This window comes from Anolis sagrei, chromosome 3 (assembly GCF_037176765.1).
Source record: "Anolis sagrei isolate rAnoSag1 chromosome 3, rAnoSag1.mat, whole genome shotgun sequence".
Taxonomy (NCBI): domain Eukaryota; kingdom Metazoa; phylum Chordata; class Lepidosauria; order Squamata; family Dactyloidae; genus Anolis; species Anolis sagrei.
In genome coordinates, this window is record NC_090023.1 from 209,107,780 (window position 1) to 209,130,849 (window position 23,070).

Genomic DNA, 23,070 nt, shown 5'->3' on the forward strand with positions numbered 1-23,070 from the left:
AGGGTTTACCTACTTTGTTCCAAATGAATTAGATATCTCATTAGATCCAGACTTTCCTAAAAGGCCCAAATTTAATGGGGTACTGGGCATTTAGGGATTACCCAAGGGTGGGTCTCCACAACCATCTCTCATCTTTTGGATTCCTGGAGTCCAATGGTGTGAGATGGCACCCACCCCCTCCCTCAAGCTCCCAAAAGGAGCCCTAAAAACTTCTTAAAACTTACCAGGTCACCATTGTGTTGCTCTTTCCAACTTCCTGGCGCATACAAATTACCTACAAGGAGACCAGGGGTGAGGAGCAAAATCACTCTCCTCCCCCCTCCCTCCAGTCTCCTGGCATGTCATTTCTATGTGTCAGGATGACAGAAGGACCACCGTTATGGCAGCCCAGTAGGTAAGTTTTTTAAGTTTTTAGGGCTTCTTTTGGGGGTAGGGGGGAGTGGCTGGATGCCATCCCGGTATTTACCAGAATGGCAACTAGACACTCTACCAGGAAAGGCCAGGTTTTTTTTTTTGGGGGGGGTGGACTTAAACCCACAAGGTGCATGTTTAACCCATGTTTGGAAACATGCTTAGGGGTAATCTAGATGGACCATAAATGCCAATACTGATCTAGAGTGGGGTACTCTGAACCAACATAACCATAGTCTGGTTGTGAGGCTGCCAAGGCAGCTCGAGGACTGGCACATGTCTGCTCTGCATGTCCCCAAGTGAGCCCAGTGGCTGAATGGTGTTAGCATGGCCTAATGGCACCAGAGCTGTTTTGTGTCATAGGACCCCAACTCTTGTCTTGCCTCCATCATTCTGGACTTTGCCGAGACCACCAGCCATGAAAATATTGGTGGCCACTACTCAGCGTCAGTTATGACGATAACCATAGCAATGAAGCAATGCAAGTGGGGAGAGAATCACTCCTTACTTTCCCCCTCCCTTCTCTGGTGGCTTTGTCACTCCACCATTGTCATGACAATGCCAAGTGGTTTGAACAGCTGTCGCTGCTTCCAAATAGCTAGCAGCTCAATTGTTTACACTGGCCCAAAACACCAACAGGCTCCAGGGAAACTCTTCAGTAACCTGCAACTTTTTTTATTCTTTAACTTTCTCAAAGTGTTTACATTGTTTACACTGACTCAAACATGGACAGCTTTTTTGAACACAGAAGAAGGCTTCCAACTTCCTTCCTAGTGTTATCATTATTTCCAATGAGCCATGTCATTTCATGCTCTGTCCAAAGTATGACAGCCTCGGTTTAGCCATTTTGGATTTCAATGAGAGTTCAGGCTTTGTTTGCTCTGAAAGTTATTCATTTCTCTTTTTCGCAATCCATGGTATACATAGAACTCTTATCCAGCACCACATTTCAAATTAATTGGTTTTCCTAACAGCTTACTTTACTTTTGGGACTCAATTACAGAATGCTCATTTCATGATAAAGCAAAATCGTAAATATTGTCTATCTAGACCTTATGTTATTGTATCTGTTTATAGAAATGATTGGCATACCACAAGATAAATCTCCAAATGCTTCCTTAGTTACAGTAACCACATATTGTCCAACACTTTACAGATGGATACTGGAATATATGAGACAAAGCAAAATTACAAGGTAGTCAAGATGGCAAAAGTTATTAGTGAGCAAAAGCACAACATTAGGAAAGACAGCAGCAATTTGTTTTGCCTGAACCTACTGGGAAGGGGAAGACTCTAAATCTTTTACTACTCTCCTCCTCTCCTGAGTGAAAACTGCTATGCAGATAAAATGGGTACTTTTCTACAACCAGGTGAAATAATTAACACAATTGTTTCACTGTCTGCCAATATATACATTAAAACTACAACTAATATTATTTAACCATTCTGCAGGTACTGGTTGCAGAACTCTCATCTGTTGAATAACATCATTTTTTCATTCTTTCCAATATACTTTCAATAATAAAGTATATTGGAGTCCCTGATGAGTTGAGAAGTAATAAATAAATGATATCAAATTATACATTCACATTTATCTACAGTATGCCTCTCTTATTGTCAGAAATGCATTTGTGACTACTGCACTTGGACACATGATCATTTATTACAAAATTACCCACGTGAAGCTTGTGAAAGGATATATATATACACATATGATACTTTATTTTCAATTCAGTTGAATAAGTGCATAGTGCTCCCTTTTTCTTCATTGAACGAATGCCCGTTCATATAAAATGGAGAAGTAAGTTTCACAATGTTCCTTTCTTAGACAAAATTGGAACAAACATCTTAACAAAAATGCAGGATGAAATCAGAAGCTTTTAAAAATTTCTAACTTATCCAGCTCTGAGAAAGATCTTTTTTCTTATGGCTATGAAAGAAAATTCCCCGTAGTGTTGTTAGTACAAGTCTATAACTGTCGTGTTCCATTTGTTGGAATTAATATTAGAGTTGAAAACATAAGCTCCAATCAGGTCTTAAGATCCTGTTATCCTAGACAACAGTTCCCCAAAGAACTTATTACTTCTATATATGGGGAATTGGAATTGGCTGAAACAAGTTAAAAAGCAAATAACTAAATTTGATTAGCTTCATAACTAAAAAAAAGTTTGCCCACCCATTCATTTGCATTATTAATTTAATAACTCACTCATTTATTTTACAAGAGCAAACAGAAAGATAGATATGATAGAAAAGCAAATTTAACCAGAACTCCAAAATCATATTTGGTGCAACTTGAGTGTGAAGGGTGAGTTCTTTATATTTCTCCAAGCCATTTCTTTCCAAAGTGATTTCACTTTTGTTCTCTTATCAGCCAACTTTCAAGGTATATCCTAAGTAATATCTAGCAAATCACTATTTAGGACTCCATTCAAAATGTGGGCGTCACCTCTGAGGTTCTTCTAAATATAGCAAACTAAACTCAGACCCAGCTAAGTGGTAATAGCTGAAGGCACTCCCAAAAAATTGCACCTTTGGGATATCTGCTCACTATCTCCCAAAAACACTAAACTCAAGATGTGTGACTAATAGGTAATCCTATCCCTATCACTAGGACTGCACAGTAGAATTGCCACTTTAGGATCAACACAAACCTATGTTAGTTATGGCCCCAAACTTAGACCTATTGAGGTCGTTGATGACTGCTGATGTCATCAATGACCTCATGAGATGAGGCTTAGAAATCATCCTAGGATGCTTCCCAGCCAGTCCAGCAATGGATGGGCACACTGCCCATACCACAGCATCACCCAACATGGAAGCCTGTCTGTCTTGTGCTGGCTCCAATGGTGCCAGCATGGATCCTCGTTGCTCCCTTGTGTGATGGAGGAAGTGTCACCATGAGGGACCGGCATGCAGGGTGGCAGATTTGACCTGCTGACCTTCTGTTTCTTTGGTGAAGCCAGGCAATGTGTGATAAGGTGGTAAGTGTTACAAGTTGAATACCAAGCACAATTGTTCACAGTTTGTCACTGAGATAGAGAGGAGAGGAGACATACAGAAATCTTAACGAAAGATTGGCCCCTTCTACATTGCCATAGAATCAAGATATCATCATTATATACACACTCGCTATCCTAATCTCTGACAGACAGCTCATGTATGTAGACATGAATTGAACCCCAGGGTTTCAACATCAACTAAAATAATCTTGAAAGAAAGAAAGAGAAATTTTGCAAGTAACGATTGATTACAACATTTCCTAATGACAAGCGTCTGTTAAACTATGAAATCACCTTTCCACAAAATTGGTTAAAATCCCATTTCTTGAGTAATTTGAAACTATTAGCACTTGAAAAGATACTGAAGGAAAACACTCCAGCAGCCATAATAACAGAAATGGTTCTTGTCCATCACAATTTCATTGTTCCATTTTGTTGCTCCTAGCATACAATATAATTCAATTTATTTCTCTGTGTTTGTAATCAGGGAGTGCGGGGGGGGGGGGGATAGCAGGATTGGATAACACTGTTACATAACAGAGATAGAAAACATTTAGGATATCCCTTTAGTGCAAAGATCAGGAAACCATCAAAATAACTTCCTGTTCACTGCACAAACTCTGCAAAATTGTTACATTTAACAATTAACCAGTTGAGGAATTTTCAAACCAAGTGTCAATACAGGTAGGAAAATGAGATTAGAGAGAAGAAACATGCTGGATCAAAGCAGAAGTGTGTCTACCCAGAAATCTGTTTCCTCAGTGATCATAGCAAGGCTTCAATTTATTCTTCCCTAGTAAACAATACTGAGAAGTATACTGTCAATGACAATGGAGATAACATGTGGAAATAGTTGCTATTGGCCATGTTGCCTGCAGAATTCTGGAAAAAGGGAATTTTCCAGGGTTTGATTTTTTTTCTGTCACCTTTTTATTTTATATACTTTTGACAATGTGTACCTTCTGTATACCTTTGTAGGCATAGTTCCTTTCATTCTTCCACGGAGTGCCTTCTCCTATATAATTAGCATCCCTTCCATCCAGTTAATCACCTGTTGTCCCACTTTTTTTGCTTTTAAAATGACACAGTTCTCTTGTCTTCTCCCATTTTCCCTCTTTGTACTCAAGTTACTTTGATTGCTGAAGACAATTCAAAGTGGAAATGTAGTTTGTACTTAAATAACTCAGAAGTGGGAGAAGAGAGATGGTAGTATGAATCTTGCCCTTCCCAGGCTTTTCTAAGATCAGTACATAAACTTTAAGGCATTTCTGTTTTAAAAAGTAGATATTTATGTTTCTCTTGTTGCTTGGCCACACCATTTTGGCCACACTTTACTGTTGCTTAGCCACTGTCTCCTGGCTTTCATCTGTGAAATGATTCAGGATTGTAAGATACTCCTCTGCCAATTAAAATAAGACTGGCAATTTAGCTGGGTGGACTATGGATGTTCATGCAGGAAGATTATGAAGTTGGAAACTTATGAGTGAGCTCTAAATAATTGTTATAAAATACAAAGGATGCCTACAGGGCTCAGAGAGTTGAAGGGGTTGAAAGAGCCAGGTATTTAATGAAGCTCTGTGGAGGAAATGGTGCGCCTTTTTGAACATGTGGATTGAACAATATGGATAAGAAAAAATAATGAATACAAAATTCACCTTATGAAGAATGGATTGTAAGAGGGGTTTTTTCGTGTCAGAAGCAGCTTGGTTCTAATCCACATGGGGTAAGCTCTTGTTGTTAGCCCAAGCTTCTGTCAACCTAACAGTTCAAAAACCTGCAAATATGAATAGATCAATGCATATTGCTTTAGTGGGAAGGTAACAGCGTTCCATGCAGTCATGCCAGTCACATGATCTAGGAGGCGTTTACGGACAATGGCAGCTCTTTGGCTTAGAAATTGAGATGAGCACCACCCCCCAGAGGAGCACCACCCCCTTAATGTCAAGGGGAAACCTTTAACTTTACTAAAGGATTGTGATAAAAGTTCATAATTGGCTATGCCAGAGACCCATGACTACACATGAAAATCCAGCTCTTTTGATCTCCCTTCAGATACAAAATAAAGAAAAGAAACGGGATGTAGGGAGAAGGAATATAAGTTTCCACTCCTCTGATTTTGAAAACAGAAGATCCAATACACCTAGTTTTATCTCTGGAAGCCCTTTTCCAATCCCCAGCAAGGACAAGCCCTGTGATAAAAGGTGCTGGCCTTCAGATAACAGAATGGCACACAAGAGAAACTCTGCTTCAAATTAATTGGCAGTCAATTTGTCTCCATGTACATTTTTTGGAGTTAGAGATACAGGTATTGCAAAAGGCTTCTGTTTTACACCAGTCCCTAAATAAGATTCTTTTAGTGTTGTGGTGGAACCCCAACAGTTATTTAGGGCTGATTGGGTGATTTTCTGAAATTTATTACATTTATATTCTGCCCTTCTCACCCCACAGGGGACTCAGGGCAGAGCACAACATATATATGGCAAACAGTGCTAGGACATAAAACCATAAATATATACAAACATTAAAATCACTTACATTCACATTAAAAGTTGCTTAAAAACCATCTCAGGAAACCATTTTGCCTCGTTGCACTGCCCCAAAGGTTTGGTCCCGCAGCCAGGTCTTTACCATCCTTCTGAAGGACAGGATGGAGGGGACTGATCTAATATTGCCAGAAAGGGAGTTCCATAACTGGGAGGGGCATCACTGAGAAGGTCCTGTCTCTCATCCCCACCAAACGGACCTGTGATGGTGGTGGGACCAAGAGCAGGCCCTCCTCCGCAGTGGTTCGTAACGGGAGATGCATTCAGACAGGTAAACTGGGCCAGGGCCATTTAGGGCTTTATAGGCCAAAGCCAGCACTTTGAATTGTGCCTGGTAGCAAACAGGCAGCCAGTGGAGCTGACGTAACATGGGAGTTGTGTCCTCCCTATATGCCATCCCAGTTATTAACCTGGCTGCCTCTCTTTGGACTATTTGATATGGAAAGTGTATGGAACCAAACCAGCAATTGACTACAATATGACCACCCTGTCTATGGGATCAGTGCACGTGGTTCAATTTAGCTACTTCTAAGAAAATATATCCTCTCCAAACATTTCCTAGCTTTTCCAGCATGATTCCATTGTATTCTTGGGCTGGAAGTCTTTTATTTCAATGGGCTTCACTATTATCCATGGTTTTACGGATCCACACAAAGTTCATGAACAGTCACATGACCCACCAGAAATGGGGGTGATACTATAGTCCACTAGTTTGTACATCATGTGAATGTAAACCATTATGCAAACCATAATATTTATGGACAGAAAAAGATGTGGTGAGGGAGAAGCCTAGCACAGTGCTAGGTTATAACATTTCTGAAAATTATGGCATGGAAAATGTTGCTGAATATGCTGAAATAAGACACACGTCATTTACAATCTGGGTTCAAAATCTGACTCCCTTTGGGCTCCATGCATAGAGGCTTTCTTTTCCCAGTATTCAGTAATCTCTCTCTCATCTCATCTATCACACAGTTTGTTAAGCATACGATTTAAAAAACGTATGATCCCAATTTTTGAAATTAAGCATACGATTAAAATAGAAACATTTCAGATACTTTCTCACATCTCTGTTTCATTTGTTGGATTCTTGCTTGATTCTCTTGTTTCTACCCAGAAAAACATTCCCTGAGGACTTGATTTAGAAGCTAATGAGTATTAAAAGATAGATCTGTCTTTCATCTCCATATGCCAGTTCTCTTAGCAGCAGCAACAACTATTATTATGGCACCATGAAAACTAACTAATGTATTACAGCAAAGTATTTCATGAGCTACGGATCACTTCAACAGATATTTATGCCATGAAAAATATATGACAGCCATAGAAAATCTTATTAGACCTGGCTGGTACCAAGGCATCATATGAGGAAATAAAAAAAACTACTTCTTGATCATAGCAGATATTTTTGTGGAGCCCTAAAGACTGATAAATTTAATATGGCATAAGGTTGCATGGGCTACAATCCAATTGAGCAGATATTTATGCCATAAAATATTTATGCTATAAGTAATACCATTGAATGGATGGAGAGAGAGAGAGAGAGAGAGAGAGAGATGATAGATAGATAGATAGATAGATAGATAGATAGATAGACAGATGATAGATAGATAGAGATAGATAGCCAGACAGACAGACAGACAGATCAATAGATAGATATGTTAGGATATATGGTGCCGTAAGTTCTAGATTATTATCAAAACACGGTTTCTAATCAAATTGATGTCCTAGTGTCAAGCTTAAAACAACATTTCTGAAAGGTTATGTATGATTATTGCTATGATCAGAAACGGATTGCCCCCTTTATATCCAATCAGAAATTTCAATAAACAGCGAAAGGAAAATCCATCACTGAAGTCTTATAGTCAAATGTAATATGAGAGGCTGCAGGAAGAAAGAAAAATCAATACATGAATGCAGGAGGAAATGGGATTTATTTCTGAATAAACAGGACTATTGCATGTTGAGCATTAGCACTATATTGTGTGTGTGTGTGTGTGTGTGTGAATGGTTTATTGTACCCGCCATAGGCCATGACATCCCATAATATACAACCTTTAAAAGTATAATAAGCACTATCCAGTATCAGTGTTAAAACTTTCCATATACTGGTTCTTTAAAATTATAGTATCAGTGACATGATAACAATAACAAATGTCTGATTTGTATCATCCCAAACGATCTCCATATATATATATATATGAGAATTGGATACATGCTGTATTGAAAATGATACTGAACCTCTCTATGCCTCTCTTAACACAATGGTACTTGTAAATTAACATTTTCATCAATTTTCAATGAAAGAATTCAGATTTTTAAAATTATTGATTGGATTTATACATGGAGGTCAATGAAACATTTTCAGTTTCACTGAACATGTACAAAACCTTTAATCTGGAAATCATCTGGGAATAAATATGCATAGGGAAATGTTTATGGCTGTGTCCTTTTCAGCCCTATAGACAAGTTGAGGCAAAGAGGTGAATCACCAGCCCTCAAACTTGTTTTGCTCCACAAAGAATGTATATGAGTGAGAGAGAGAACTTTAATTTAAAGTAGAAATGTTGACCATGAGCTTCAAGCTACCACAAAGCCCCTCATCCTAATACTTTTGTCTTCACGGGACTCTATGCGGAGGCAGATTTACCATGAACTTTACTGCATAAAAACACTATTCGAAAGAACTCATGAGAGAAGCAATAGCAAATGCAGACCAGCATGAGTACCTTCATTATCACACCCCTATCAATTCATGTAATTGCACCATATCTATATAAATAAAAACGTAATGTTTGTTTGTGGGATTAACATAACTCAAAAACTACTGCGTGAATTGACACCAGATTTGGCCAACGAGTGACTATCACTCATAAAAGCACTGAAAAACACAGCAGAAGAGACTTAAAAAGCCAATAAATAAATAAATACATTACAATTCATGCACAAAATATATACACACGCATATATATATTTTATTATGTACTAGCCGTCTCCTGCCACGCGTTGCTGTGGCCCAGTCTGTATATATGTGGTGTGTGTGTGTGTGTACACACACATACACAAAACACATATATACAGACTGGGCCACAGCAACGCGTGGCAATTGAAGAAGCTATGGCCCCTTCACATCTGGCTGAAAGTATATACATTGAGCTTTTGAGCCTGCTAAAGGGTGAGACAATTCAACAGGTTAAAAAAGTGAGTAATAGGTGCAGAATAATTCTGGAATGATTAAGTTGTCTGCTGTAGTTTTCTGGCTACGTGCATAAAAATGTCCAACCTAGCTTTACAACACAGGATGTCTTTACTCTGAGAGGTTTCAACAACTCCAAGAAAGCACTTAAAAATCAAGAGGGTTTCACAAAGATGCTATACTTACGTTCCATATTCCAGCAAAGCTGTGTAGCATAAAAAGGCAGCTCTCAGCAGCAACCTTTTGCCCATATACAGTTCTTGAAAATAATATGTATTATGTAGAATCAATGACTGATGTGAGTGAGAGTGAATGGGAGAGCCTTTCTCTTCTTCTGGCCTGCTTCCCCACATCCTCTCCAACAGTGAGCAGGGGATGAGTTGATGCTATGAGCCTCATACACAACACCAGGGTGAACCATATAGAAGTGCAACTGCTCAACAAAGAAGGCTGTGAGGCTGCTATGGCTGCAAGAACCTTTTGCACAATGAGAAAGATGTTAGAACTAAGTGTATATCAGAAATATTGTTTAAAAGGCTAGAATCACCAGCATTGAATTGAACCCATGATGTTGGCAAAGGGCTGTCCTGTGGGCAGTCTCTTGACCAGCAGTTCCAGGTACTCTGCCATAATGCAGCTGCTTGATCCTTTTTTGGTATTTTTTTAAATAAATGTAAAATTAAGAAATATTGCTACTTTTGTATCTTGCTATTTGTCTTTGCCGTTAATAACTCAAATCTCAATACCAAAAGAGTTTGATCCCTCAAAATGTCGAAGTCAGACCCATTTTAAAAAGGGAGGAGTGAGCAGAGAATCCACTTGCTCGTGGGATAAGGATGAACATGGTTAGTAATGGAGAAATCAGCAAATATAGATGACATTTATTTATTTATTTATTTATTTATTTATTTGTGGTATTTATATTCTGCCCTTCTCACCCCGAAGGATCACAGAACACATATACGGCAAATATTCAATGCTGTTCTACACTGACAGGACAGACACAGTACATAGATAGAGGTATTTAGGCTTTTTCCCATTTTTAGCAATTTGGATTTCAGGCACCGGGGGTGTGTGTGCTGTCACTCCATCCACCATGCTGAAGAGCCTTGTTCACGGTGCCAGCATTTTTTTTCTGGTATTTCCTTATGGTAAAGTTATAATCCCTGCGTTAAGCGGTGCCTATTTATCTACTCACAGCTGTTTTCGATCTGTTAGTTGAGCAGTGAGCTGGGCTGAAGATCAGGCACTCACCCCCAACCCAGGCTTTGAACTGCCAACCGTTCAATTAGCAAGATTTATTGCAGCTGGTGATTCACCTACTGTGTTAAAGCCTGGGATTGGGATAAATAATTAATAACAGAACATAGCAATTTGCAACACTAAGGACTAAACACCATGATTACATGACACTACCCCATGGGATAAGATCCTAAGGTTTGCATCTTCTCTTGGTCATGGAAACCCACTGCTTCACTTTGGATAAGTCACATTTCTTTAGTTTCAGAGAAAGGCAATGTGCAAGCCGCCTCTGGAGAAATCTCAGATCACTCAACCCTTTAGGGTTGCCATATGCCAGAAATCACTTCAAGGCACACAGCAACAACAATGAGAAGCTGAGAGATAAAGGGAGGGAGGGAGGACGGACAGAGATTGTGAAGACATCTTGATTATACAATAACACTCAGTTTGTGGGGGGGGGGGGTGATGCTATGAAGTAAGGAGGTTGGAATCTTTCCGCTTTGCCACCACTATGTTATTCAACTCATACATGCACAAATAAATCAACATCCTGGTTTATTAATGCACAGCTTCTTTTTCTTTGTTCCCTTTCCGTGATAAACAACCATGTTCAGGCTCAGTAGCTCTCTGGTATATGTAGAGTGTTTTTAATGTTTTTCCCAATCTTGTATTTAAGGCAGCTTACAAAAGTTATAACAGGCACAGCATTAAAAAATTATATCATACAAAGTTCAAAATATAAATAAAATGTTAATAAACTTCAAAATCATTAAATACAATAACAAATATAAATACAATTGCATATGAAAAGAGGGGGCATAGTGTAGTGGTTTGAGTGCTAAACTAAGACTCTCAGAGACCATGGTTCAAGTTTCCCATGGAACTTCCAAACTTCCACCTTGGGCAAATCACATTCTCTCAGCTTCAAAGAATGGCAATAGCAAGCCTTCTATGAATAATTTTTGCCAAGAACACCCTAGCATAGGGTGGTGTTAGGGTTGGCAAAAAGTGCAAAGAATCACCAAGGCACACAACAAGGACAAGGACAAGCACATGGAAGACCCCTTTCCCCTTTGCAGTTAGCCATCAAAGGCCTGCTAAAACAAATTACTACCCAACTACTACACTGCTGCTCTCAGTTGCTTTTAATTCCTGCTTCTGAATCTTCACCAAATGCCAGTCATATAAAAACGGAGGGGGAGATACAGATTTCAATGGTTTTCTACACTGTTTTTTTCCCCCTTACTAATTTATAATGCCTAACCCCTCATGTTATTTTCAGATTATTGCTTCTGTACTTGGAAGCTCTATTTAGCTGTCACTGTTAGGTAAAAAGCCATCCTTTACAAGCTGAAACTAAGAAAAAGAAATTGGTACAATTGCTTTCATGGACTTCAATCCACTTCATCAAATTCACAGTGTGAACCCTCTGTGGAAGAACATATAGGCCAATGAGTTGGAGGACTATGAACTATACCATCATTCCTCTGTATCCATGGAATCTGCATTCATGAATTCCACCATTCATTACTTAAGAAGGTTTTTTTTAATCCAAGAAGTGAATCTTAATTTTCCCATTTTATATAGGGGACATATATTTGCTATACAATTGCGTAGAACTGAGTTTGATTATTTTGATATCCACAGGTAGTCCTGAACCTACTGTAATAAAATGCAAAATGGGAGTCATAAAGAATAGTTAAAGGGACAAAAGTGAGCAGCAGCTTTTACATATAAGCCACTACCGGTAAACATATTAATACAGGAGGAAATCCTAAGTCTAATCTAATATATGGAATGTGGGTACAGGATCACTAAAATGTTGAAATACAACAAAAATGAGAATTCATTTCAGCAGCTTGTGTAGTATGCCAGGAAACCATTGATTCTGTTCAAACCACTGCCAATGGATTCGAGTTTGCATACATAGCCTAAATGAGCTGTTTCTTCTTTCTATTCTTTTATTTCATTAGACACAAAACAGATAGGAATTTCAAGAACAATTATATTTAGAATGTTTTGTTGTTGTTTTTTTGTTTTGTTTTGTTTTTGTTTTTTGTATTTATAGACATTTTAATGTTTTGTATGGTACCACAGTGGAATACTATCTTTTCATACAATTTCAGTTATTTGTTAAAGAGATTTTTTTACCCATTGCGGCTGTGTTTAATATGAATATTGTTAAACATCATCAATGCTATTAATAATGTATTTACAGCCCAGAACTAATGGATAGATGGAAAACTCTATCTGAGACTGCTGCTCTGATTGGATGTTCCTGACTCTCAAAACCAAAGGGATTTTGCCATACTTTTCAAAACACAGGAAACTCACTCACACAGCCTGTTTTTGGCCACATGTGAAACAGCGAAGAATTGATGCTTAGTAGCTCACACCAGACATACAGTTTATCAAACCTAGTCAAGTTCCTTTTGAAAGCAGCATGCCCATTGCACATCATAGTGTTTGCAAAACAATTGTTGGCATCACTTGTTACATTGTTTTAAAAACACTCCTTGTGTTATTTGTTGTGTAGCTTGATGTTTCATTGCTTACTTTGATGGGAAAACTTGAAACATTCTGACAAAACACCATTAAAATGTTTCCAGGTAGGTTTTTACTTTTGTCATGTAACTTATTTGCTGAAATAGTAACCTTTTAATCACAATGCCTTACTTCTGAGCTGTTGCCTATCCAATAGGATTTCCAAAGCCTCAGTGCAACAAGTGTAGCTTCTATAGACCTGATCTGAAGTTTTATTGGTGACAGCTTAATTGAATGTACCAAAATCCGGATACAACACATAGAGCAGTTTGAAAGCAGATAGTGCCAACTAGTACCTTCTGTGTCATTGGGATAGTGAATCCACCCTGCTTTTTAGTTTGGACTTTAAAGGAGCCATTCAAAAGGATATACCTATTTCCCAAAATAAATCCAGCACCTTAGATAGCTCCTTTAAAAACCAACCAACTCACATGGAAGTTACCTCTGTCAGCAGCCAAGCCATGCTATAGATTGGCTATAGATATTTTTCTTAAACAACCAGACTTATGTCCAACTGAATGTGTTGTTTTCTTTATGTTTGAGCAATAAAGAAAAAAATCATAGCCAGTTTTAAAGGTCTAAACACTTCCATATAATTAATATGCATGTCAGAAGTTTAATGGGAACTCACAATTAAGGCTGGAATAAGCTGGGAGATCATGCATCCTTTGTGAACAAGGGACACACATGACCAACTGTACTTCCTGACCACTGGGTGGATTGGTGCACAATCCTTCTTAAAGGATCGTTTTTTATGCTCCATAGTCCATGTGCCTCATAATCTGAGAGGTTTAGAATGAGGTTCATTAGTGAAGATTTAAAATGTTAAGCTCTATTATTCGTACCTAATGTTCTAAAGCAAACAGAGAAGAGTGAGAAGAGCACGTCCAAAGCTAAGAAATCAGCCCTCCTTAGTTACTTTCCTGTAACATGAGCATCTTCATTGCTGTGATCTATAGCAGCTCACCACTGTGATAAACCTAAGAATTTATAGATTCCTTTGTTAGAACAATTTTTAAAAGAAAAAATCATAGAGGCTGTGTGTCAGCCAATATATATATATAAGGCACTTGGTCCTGCTTCAATTATTCATAGGGAAAAGAAAAAGTCAATTTCCTTGTGTGACGTCAACAGAATACCAAGGGGAAGTTGTAAAATATGAATAGAATATTGATCTAAATGTCAGAAATGTATCCGTAATTTAAGGCTGCACCCATCGTGCATGGACTTCAATCATATGTCTTAACGTGGAAAAGTTCAAAACAATTCAAAGAATTGCCGCCAAACTAAAGTCCCATCCTTACTCAGAGATGTGCTGGCTGTAGATCCTTAGAAATAGACAAAAGCTTCTTGTGCCAGCAAAATTGGTCTTCTGCTGACTAACCTGCCCAGCAAAAACTTCCTCTGTTGGCTGATGCTATTGATCAACCAGCAAAAGCATCTGCCTGAATAACTGATTTGCTATCTGATTGCAGCTGGCAAAAAAAAAAAAAAAAATAGAAAAGGGCAGAGGAACCAAATTATGCTACATCAAAACCTCCCTGAACCTTAATGGGTTTTCTGAAAAGTAATACAGGACAAACACCTCCTGGTTGTCAAGCGAGCTCAAAAATGGCCAGGAGAGGCAAGCCTTTCCAAGGTGATTTTAAGACATGCAAGAGGAGGGTCTTGCTTGAGAAATCCTAGTTCCAGTGAGATTTCAAATCATATAAAGAGATTAAAAAACTAGCCATGACAGCAGTTAAGTACTTTTTTTAAAAAAAATGTCATGTTACTGCTCAGTCATCTTGGTAAGCCAGACAGAAAGAGTAACAGCATTGAAGGTGCTCACCATTGTGAGTACAAGGGATGCATTAATTGGACCAAACCATATAGTAGCAATACATAACCAAATGTAGGAAGTTCCATGTGGAACAGGATGATGGGGAACTCAGACAAAAAGCTATCAGACCAGCAGAAAATCAGGCCAAATCCAGGGTTGTCCAGAGGAATTGCCAACACCTCTAGACTAGCAGAGGCTTGGACTGGAAACATCCTCCACTTATCTACTGTTAACTCAGCTGGCTTCCTACCATCTTGGTAAGTTAGAAGAAAACTCTAATGTAAAGCCAGACCTATACCAAAAGGTATCTGTTGAATTCCATTATTACTGAACAGGGCCTGTAATGTTTTGATGAGCATTTGATCCATTTGTAGGTAACAGCAGGTTCATCCCCTAATTTTTGTCTATGGGATCATATCTCCATAGTGGTAGATGTGTTTTTCATCCCAAAATCCATTAAAAGAACAATATAGAAAATGATGGGAACCAGGAAAACCTGGTCCCAGTAACAACACAGGTTAAGTACCTCTTATCCATAATTCTAAAATCCAAAATACTCAAAAATTCAAAATTGCTCACATTGAGAGCTAAGGTAGTGACAACCTTGCTTCCTGGTGGTTCAATGGATACAAACTTTGTTTCTTGCACAACATTATTTAAAATACTGTATGGTTATCTTCAGGTGATGTATATTAGGTATACGTGAAATATAGATGAATTTTTTGTTTAGACTTGGGTCCCATCTCCAAGATGTACTTATATGCAATGTCAAAATAAAAAAAATCCAAAATCCAAAACACTTCTTGTTCCAAGCATTTCAGATAAGGGATACTAAAATCATCATCATCATCATCATCATCATCATCATCATCATCATCTGCATGAACAGACATTAAAACTTGTATAAGGCAATCTACACATTTTCACATCCTCAGTGATTGTGAAGAGAACTCAACAACTTGATAATGTAGTCATACAGACTGATAATTGGGTTCATACTTTATTTTGCATAGTTCAATAATTACAAGGCACACATCATGTTCTACATCTTCCCACTCATATGAAGTTTACACAACTCTTTTTCAAAGCCGACTGCAAAAAGCCATAGGACATTTTGTTTTCCCTGCGGATGCATTCTGATTGAATGTCTTCATTAACTCCTTGATAGCTATGTTAGGTTTATAGTGCTCCTACTGTTCTAGAAATCCTGCCTTATGACACAGAGAAGAGAGCTGGATAGAATGGTTGGTTAACAATCACCATGAGGTAAGTGTGCCATCTGCACTATATTGTCGCAGCTTCCCAACAGATTTATATCATGCCAACCTCACTGACCTCCTATGAGGTGAAAACAATATACATCTGTGCAATAGACTTTTACCTTCCCAGTTTTAATAATCCAAGTGAAGATGAAGGAGAATGCTCCCAAAGATGTGATTTGCTGGGCTTAAACTTATTTGGCTGCTCAGGAAAGATTCCTCTTTCCATAATGCAAAGAGTCAAATACATACAACATAATATGGAACAAAAAAGCTACAGCTTTATTTGTTAGAGTTGTGAATGGGTTTAGCCCAATAACATAGATCCCAGATCCAGACATTGGCCAACCCCTGAGATAATAGGAAAGGAAGTACATGGGTCTGTCTCCCAAAGATAATTTCTCTGCCACCAGGTGATACTATAAAACACCTAGGGGTACTATTAATCCATGTTTCAGATCAGGAACCATACCAACCGTCTTTCCCCCAAAAAAGTTGTGACAATTTTGGAAGCAGATATAATACATATGAATAGAATGCTGTAACAAACCATGATAGAGAGACAGTGGGTGGGACGGTACCCAGCAAGCAACTACTGAGAGTTCTCCTGAGCAATTGCATAAATAAATACTGCAGCACCCAACCAGTGTGAAGTACTTTGATCAGGCCCTTCCAGCCAATGAGATTGAACCAGTAGGTGCTATCTCTTTGGCTTCTGGTGCCCACACACACCCCACCTCCAGCTTAGCACTTGAAACTCTTAGCAGTGGTTCTCAACCTATGGGTTCCCAGGTGTTTTGGCCTACAACTCCCAGAAATCCTGGTTAGTTTACCAGCTGTTAGGATTTATGGGAGTCGAAGGCCAAAACATATGGGGACCCACAGATTGAGAACCACTGTCTTAGAGGGAGATGCATGCCATCAGAAGGAGAAAATGTTGACCAGAATGCTCCAGACAGACTAGCCCCATAACCTCTCTGGTTTGTGATTTGTAAACTGAAAAAATCATTTATAAGCAACAGTGGTATTTATGTGTTTGATTTTACCATCTAATTGAAATATTAAAGCAGATACAATCGAAAATCTGTATGCTATAACTGCTAGTGGGAGTCGGTATCAACTCAGTGGAACTGATCTCCATGACATTTCTTCTTCATATCAATCCCAGATTGATACTTGACTGCAGAGGTTACAATCTTCTACCAAGCTCTGGGAATAGGCTGCATTGGATTCAATACATCTTACTTCTAAGTTGATATATATAGGATTGCATTGTAAGTCTTGTTCATTTCATCCTAGCTGAAGCTGAATGCTATATAGGAGATAGCAACCTGATCTCAGAACAGAACAATGTTTTAAGGATCTATCTCACAATAGAATAAGGTCTCATCCGTGTTATTAGCCCATTTAGTCTCCAATCATGTGCTTGCACAGTGTATTGAAATCTTTCAGCTAAAAGATGAAATACTATACTCAAGTATTTTTACAGTAAGGAACATTGTATACACATTGACCTAATTCCTTGCTACTAATATCAAGACCCTAAATGATCTACTGCAGTCTTTAAAATTTGATAACAGGTTTATGAAATGTTATAGAAACAAGAATTCAGTCTTTTTTTTTACTACAGCCCTCTTTTAACAGGTCAGATTTGCCTCTCTTTAGATTTCCATAAGCAATTTGTTCTATGACTTCTCATGCTATCTGAATCCTATTTTATGCATTCAGTCATTGGAATCTAGAGATGTTTTATTAGTCTGTAAGAGATCTTAGAAAATAGTGGGGACTTCCAGGTTGCTATGGAGTCAGAAGATTGGTTCCCTTAAAAGTTGAAGGGACCAATATTGTTTGTGTTTTACCCTGTTGGAGATCACACAATAGGGCAAAAAAAAATTGTCTGTAGCAGGGGAAGATTGGATGAATGTGTACAAGTTTCTGGGCTCTTGCTCCTGGTAGCAGGTGAGCCACTTCAACACACATTACAGAGGCCATCGAGCAGGCGACATCATCCCAACCACAAACCAATGACTGTGGGCCCTTCCACACAGCCCTATATCCCAAAATATCAAGGCAGAAAGTCCCATAATATCGACTTTGAACTGGGTTATCTGAGTCCATACTCAGGACCCTTCCACAAAGCCCTATAGCCCAGAATATCAAGGCAGAAAATCCCACAATATCTGCTTTACACTGGGTTATCTGAGTCCACACTCAGGGCCCTTCCACACAGCCCTATATCCTATAATATCAAGGCAGAAAATCCCACAATATCTGCTTTGAACTGGGTTATCTGAGTCCACACTAAGATAATGTGGGATTTTCTGCCTTGATATTCTGGGATATAGGGCTGTGTGGAAGGGCCCTGTAAAGGAACTGCATGAGCAATGACTAACTACAATAATAGAATCATAGAGTTGGAAGAGAACCCAAGAGCTATCCAATCCAACTCATTGCCCTTAAAGAGTTTCTTAAAAACCCTGAAATGAAAACTCGTTTAAGGAAGCCACTCAACTGATAGTTTAAATTAACTTCAGAACTGTAAATGTATACAATTAAAACGTGAGTTGGGTCAACTTTAAAAATGAGACCAAGAAGCAGCACTATGAACTAAATATTACTAAAAGCTTTTTTATGAGTACAAGAACTAGTGTTGTGGAATTTTCTAAGAGACTTTAGGAGACCAATTTAAAGTGTGGAAGATCAGCAGAGAAAGCAGTCGTTTATATTGCTTAAATGATAAAAGGGCTGAATTGTTTTATATTGAAGTCAGGGGAAGAGAGCATTATCTGTAACGATAAGCCAAAGGTTGCAATGTACGATTGAATGAAAACAGACAAATTGACAATCCTGACTAAGGACAATACAACAGAGAAATCTAAGCACAATTGGCCATCAGTTCTTGCATATTTGAGAGATTATTGGAGTAGTTTAACAATAGTAGAAATTATGTTAATTAGGGATTTTCTTCCTTGATATTCTGGGATATAGGGCTGTGTGGAAGGGCCCTTGGGCAGAAAATCCCACATTATCTGAGTGTGGACTCAGATAACCCAGTTCAAAGCAGATATTGTGGAATTTTCTGCTTGATATTCTGGGTTATATGGCTGTGTGGAAGACTCCTAGATGCCTTGCCTATATTCCTATTGCATTCTCTTCTATGTCTACTTTGTTTGATTGTTGGTCAACGTAGTTACATTATTTCTTTAAATGAAATACTGTAGAGAGAGGCTTTGATAATTTATGTTTAAAATAGAACTTTGCTTTTACATTGAACTAATTCAATTGCCATTACCTGATTATTTGTAATAACTAGATTTGGGGACTTTGAACCAGTTTTGATCGGGGTTTCTGCGGCCCCTTCCACACAGCTGTATTGAATCCACATTGAACTGGATTATATGGCAGTGTGGACTCAGATAATCCAGTTCAAAGCAGATATTGTGGATTATTTGCCTTGATATTCTGGGTTATATGGATGTGTGGAAGGGCCCTAAGATTTTGGAACTCAAACTTTTGGACCTACAATCTTTTAAGTATAAGCAAACAACTCCCCATTCTTGACCTGACTTTTTCCTAGAGATATATTTACTTACTTACTTATAAGCTATCTATCCGAAGGGACTCAGGGAAGTTTCCAACACATATGACAAACATTCAATGCCAGGAAAAAGACATAATAACAAATTACATCAAAACAACGCACATCCAAGAATATAGAACATGATTGAATATGGCCTTATTCTTCCTACCTATTACCCCGGCCACTTCCTCCAATAGGCCTGGAAACAAGCAGCCACGGACCCATACCTAGTATTGCTGTTTCCTGTTATAGCACTGCACTCAATTCCCGGTGCCCCTCATGTTCTGAGTTAACTAGTCTCAGCCCAGCCCTTTTTAAATGGCTTTGAATGGGCAGAATTACTTTTAATATATATGTGTTATGTGATAATTTTATGCTTATGTTGTTTTATTTATTTTATGTTTATACTGTTTTACTCTGAATGTTTTGGAGATGTTACTTGGAAATCGCTCTGAGTCCCCTTGGGAAGATAGAGCGGTATATAAAGTATTATTATTATTATTTGAAACACAACAAGATGAGTCCACAGCAGACAAGATCACTCTGCTGGCTGTTGTATTGGATCAGACGTCAGACACTTCCCAAGTGTCTAGGACAGGGGTAGGGAACCTTCGGCCCTCCAGGTGTGGTGGACTTCAACTCCCACAATTCCTTGAGGCTCGTGTAAGCCTTTGGGGTGAATGCCGAGCCTCAAGGAATTGTGGGAGTTGAAGTCCACCACACCTGGAGGGCCGAAGGTTCCCTACCCCTGGTCTAGGACTATGATGTCTCAGTGAATGATGCATGCAGATCCCAGTAAGGTGGCCTTCTGCAGCTAGTAAATGGTAATTTTGTCAGCACCGATTGTGTTTAAGTGCAGGTCAAGGTCTTTAGACCACCTTTACTGGCTTGTGCCAGAGTCTTTACAGTTCGATCTGAAAATCCTCATATTGTGTCAGCTTTTCCAGTTGCTTCTCTTCAATCTTGCTGTCACCTGGGATTGCAACATTGACAATCCATACTTTGTTTTTTAACACATTTGTGAGGTCAGGAGTATTGTACTCCAGAACTCTGTCTGTCTGAATTTGGAAGTCTCAGAGGAGTTTGACATTTTCATTTTCTGTAACTTTTTCCATCTTGGGATCCCACCAGTTCTTTGTCGCAGGCAGATGGTATTTGTGGCACAGGTTCCAATGAATCATCTGAGCAACGGTGTTATGCCTCTACTTGTAGTCTGACTGTGTGATCTTCTTGCAGCAGCTGAGGATGTGATCTATTGTTTCATCTGCTTCCTTGCAGAGACTAAATTTGGGATCTGTCGTTGACTTTTCAATTCTGGCTTTGATGGCATTGGTTCTAATGGCTTGTTCTTGGGCTGCCAGAATCAGGCCCTCCAACTCCTTTTTCAAAGTTCCACTTGTGAGCCACAACCATGTTTTTTCTTTGTCAGTTTGGCTCTCAATTTTTCCCAGGAACTGTCCATGGAGAGCCTTCTTTTGCCAGTTTCTCTTCTGCTCTGAATTGTGTTTTTAGGGTATTCACTCTTTGTCTTTTGCAGATTATTATTATTATTATTATTATTATTATTATTATTATTATTTGTAGAGAAACAAACAATACAGCTCCTTTTATGAACGAAATGGCCATCACAGCACAGAAATCTAGGCAAGGAAGTAAGAGTTGTTGGCAATCTTCAACTCTGTTGTCCAAAATATAAAACCACTGGTCAATCTGCCTCTCTTTGGCTCTTAAACAATACAAAGTCCTGCTGACACCAGTTTGAAAAACACAAGAGTCATTTTGAACTTCAACTCTCAGAATCCTCAGCCAGCATGGTTAATGGTCAAGAATTGATGAGAAGCTGAGAATCATTGGCCAGGACGGTCCAGGAGTTTGACAGAGCTCTTAATAATGTTAGGAACAGTTCTTAAAGTATTAGGTGTTGCTACTCTGAGAGATTGTTTATTTTGGGCCTTTCTCGCTGGAGAAGCCACCATATATAAGTGCCCTAATTCTTGATAGTGATGCACTGCTTTATTAGAGATCCTATGGAGGTCATCCATCTATCCCTCACAGGAAATCAAAGTCCTTCAGTGTCTATAACTCTCAAGCAGATAGATCATTTTAATTTTCTCCCTGTGTGTTTCTTTACAAAAACTGGGGTTGTGTGTTTTGTTTCAGGGTTTGGAGAAATTAAAGTGCTGGTGTCATTCCAGTCCTCCAAAGCACTTCTGCTTCATCCATCCAGAGCTAAATTCAAGTTTAAATCCTTTCTTCTCCTATTAACTGTCTTTAGAAAAGTGGCAATAACAAATGGGGGAGCATCTCACTCTAGGCTAATGGAAGTCTGGTGCCTCATTCATATGCTCTCTCAGTAGACACACAGCCGAGGCAAGTTTAAAAAAATACTTTGAGGAGCAGGAACATGTCTGCAATGCGATGAATGGTGAGAAGATAATAAATTTATCTGGGCAACTTCCTTCATTCAATATCAAGCAAAGCTTTGTTCAATTATTTAGTTTTTGTTGATGTTGTTAAGAAAGTTGTCCATGGATAATTTGCTCATTCACAGCCCGCCCCCCGCCCCCCTCTTTCTCTTTGATATTGCTTTTCTAGTCTTTTGTATCTGTTTTAAAGATGGTGTTGCTGGTCAGAATGACTCGTAATAAATGACTTCTGTTGTCCTAAGCACTTCCAGTCCTGCACTGCTAAGCATGTATTGACTTGCATTGAGTGAGATAGTGCTTCCATTACATTTTGCTCTAGCACACCAAATCTTGAGGTGGCTTCTGGCCAGTTTTCACTTCCTTTTTCCTATAGTGTCTCTCTCAAGATAAAACAGTGGTTCCCAACCTTTCTTTGACCAGGGACCACTTGACCAAGAACCACTTTGACAAGGGACCACTCTCCAACATTAGTATCAAAAAACTTACAAACCAGTTTTTGGTCAACTTTAGATTCGGTTTGGTTATTTGGGGTGCAGATTCAGAAAATTGAATTGGATAGACCACTTCAGTTCTAGTTTCTGATACAGAACATATGCCATCCAGTAGTCACTATCTGCTCACCCACCGAAAACAATGTTTAATAAGCCTCGACACTATAAGAGGGTTTCATGAGACCAGTCACTCTCATTGTAACGGTGTAGTAACAGTGAGGCCATGGACCATAGTTTAGTTCTTGCAGACCACAGGTTGAGAACCACTGATATAAAATCACCAATGTATATGGGGAAAATGAAGAAAAAATAAGAGGGACAAAACTCAAGAAATTGTGTGGTTATTCTTTCCCTTTAAGGATGCAATCCTCTACACATTTACCTGGAAGTAAGTGCTGCATATGGAGAGTCAGTGTGGTGTAGTATTTTCATTGTTCAACTATGAGGCTGGTGTTAATGTGCGTTCGTGTGCTGGGTGCTGTGCATTGGGAAAGACTCCTGTAAACTTGCTGCTGCCTGTTTCGTGTTCAGCGTTGGACCTCCTGATCGTTTGT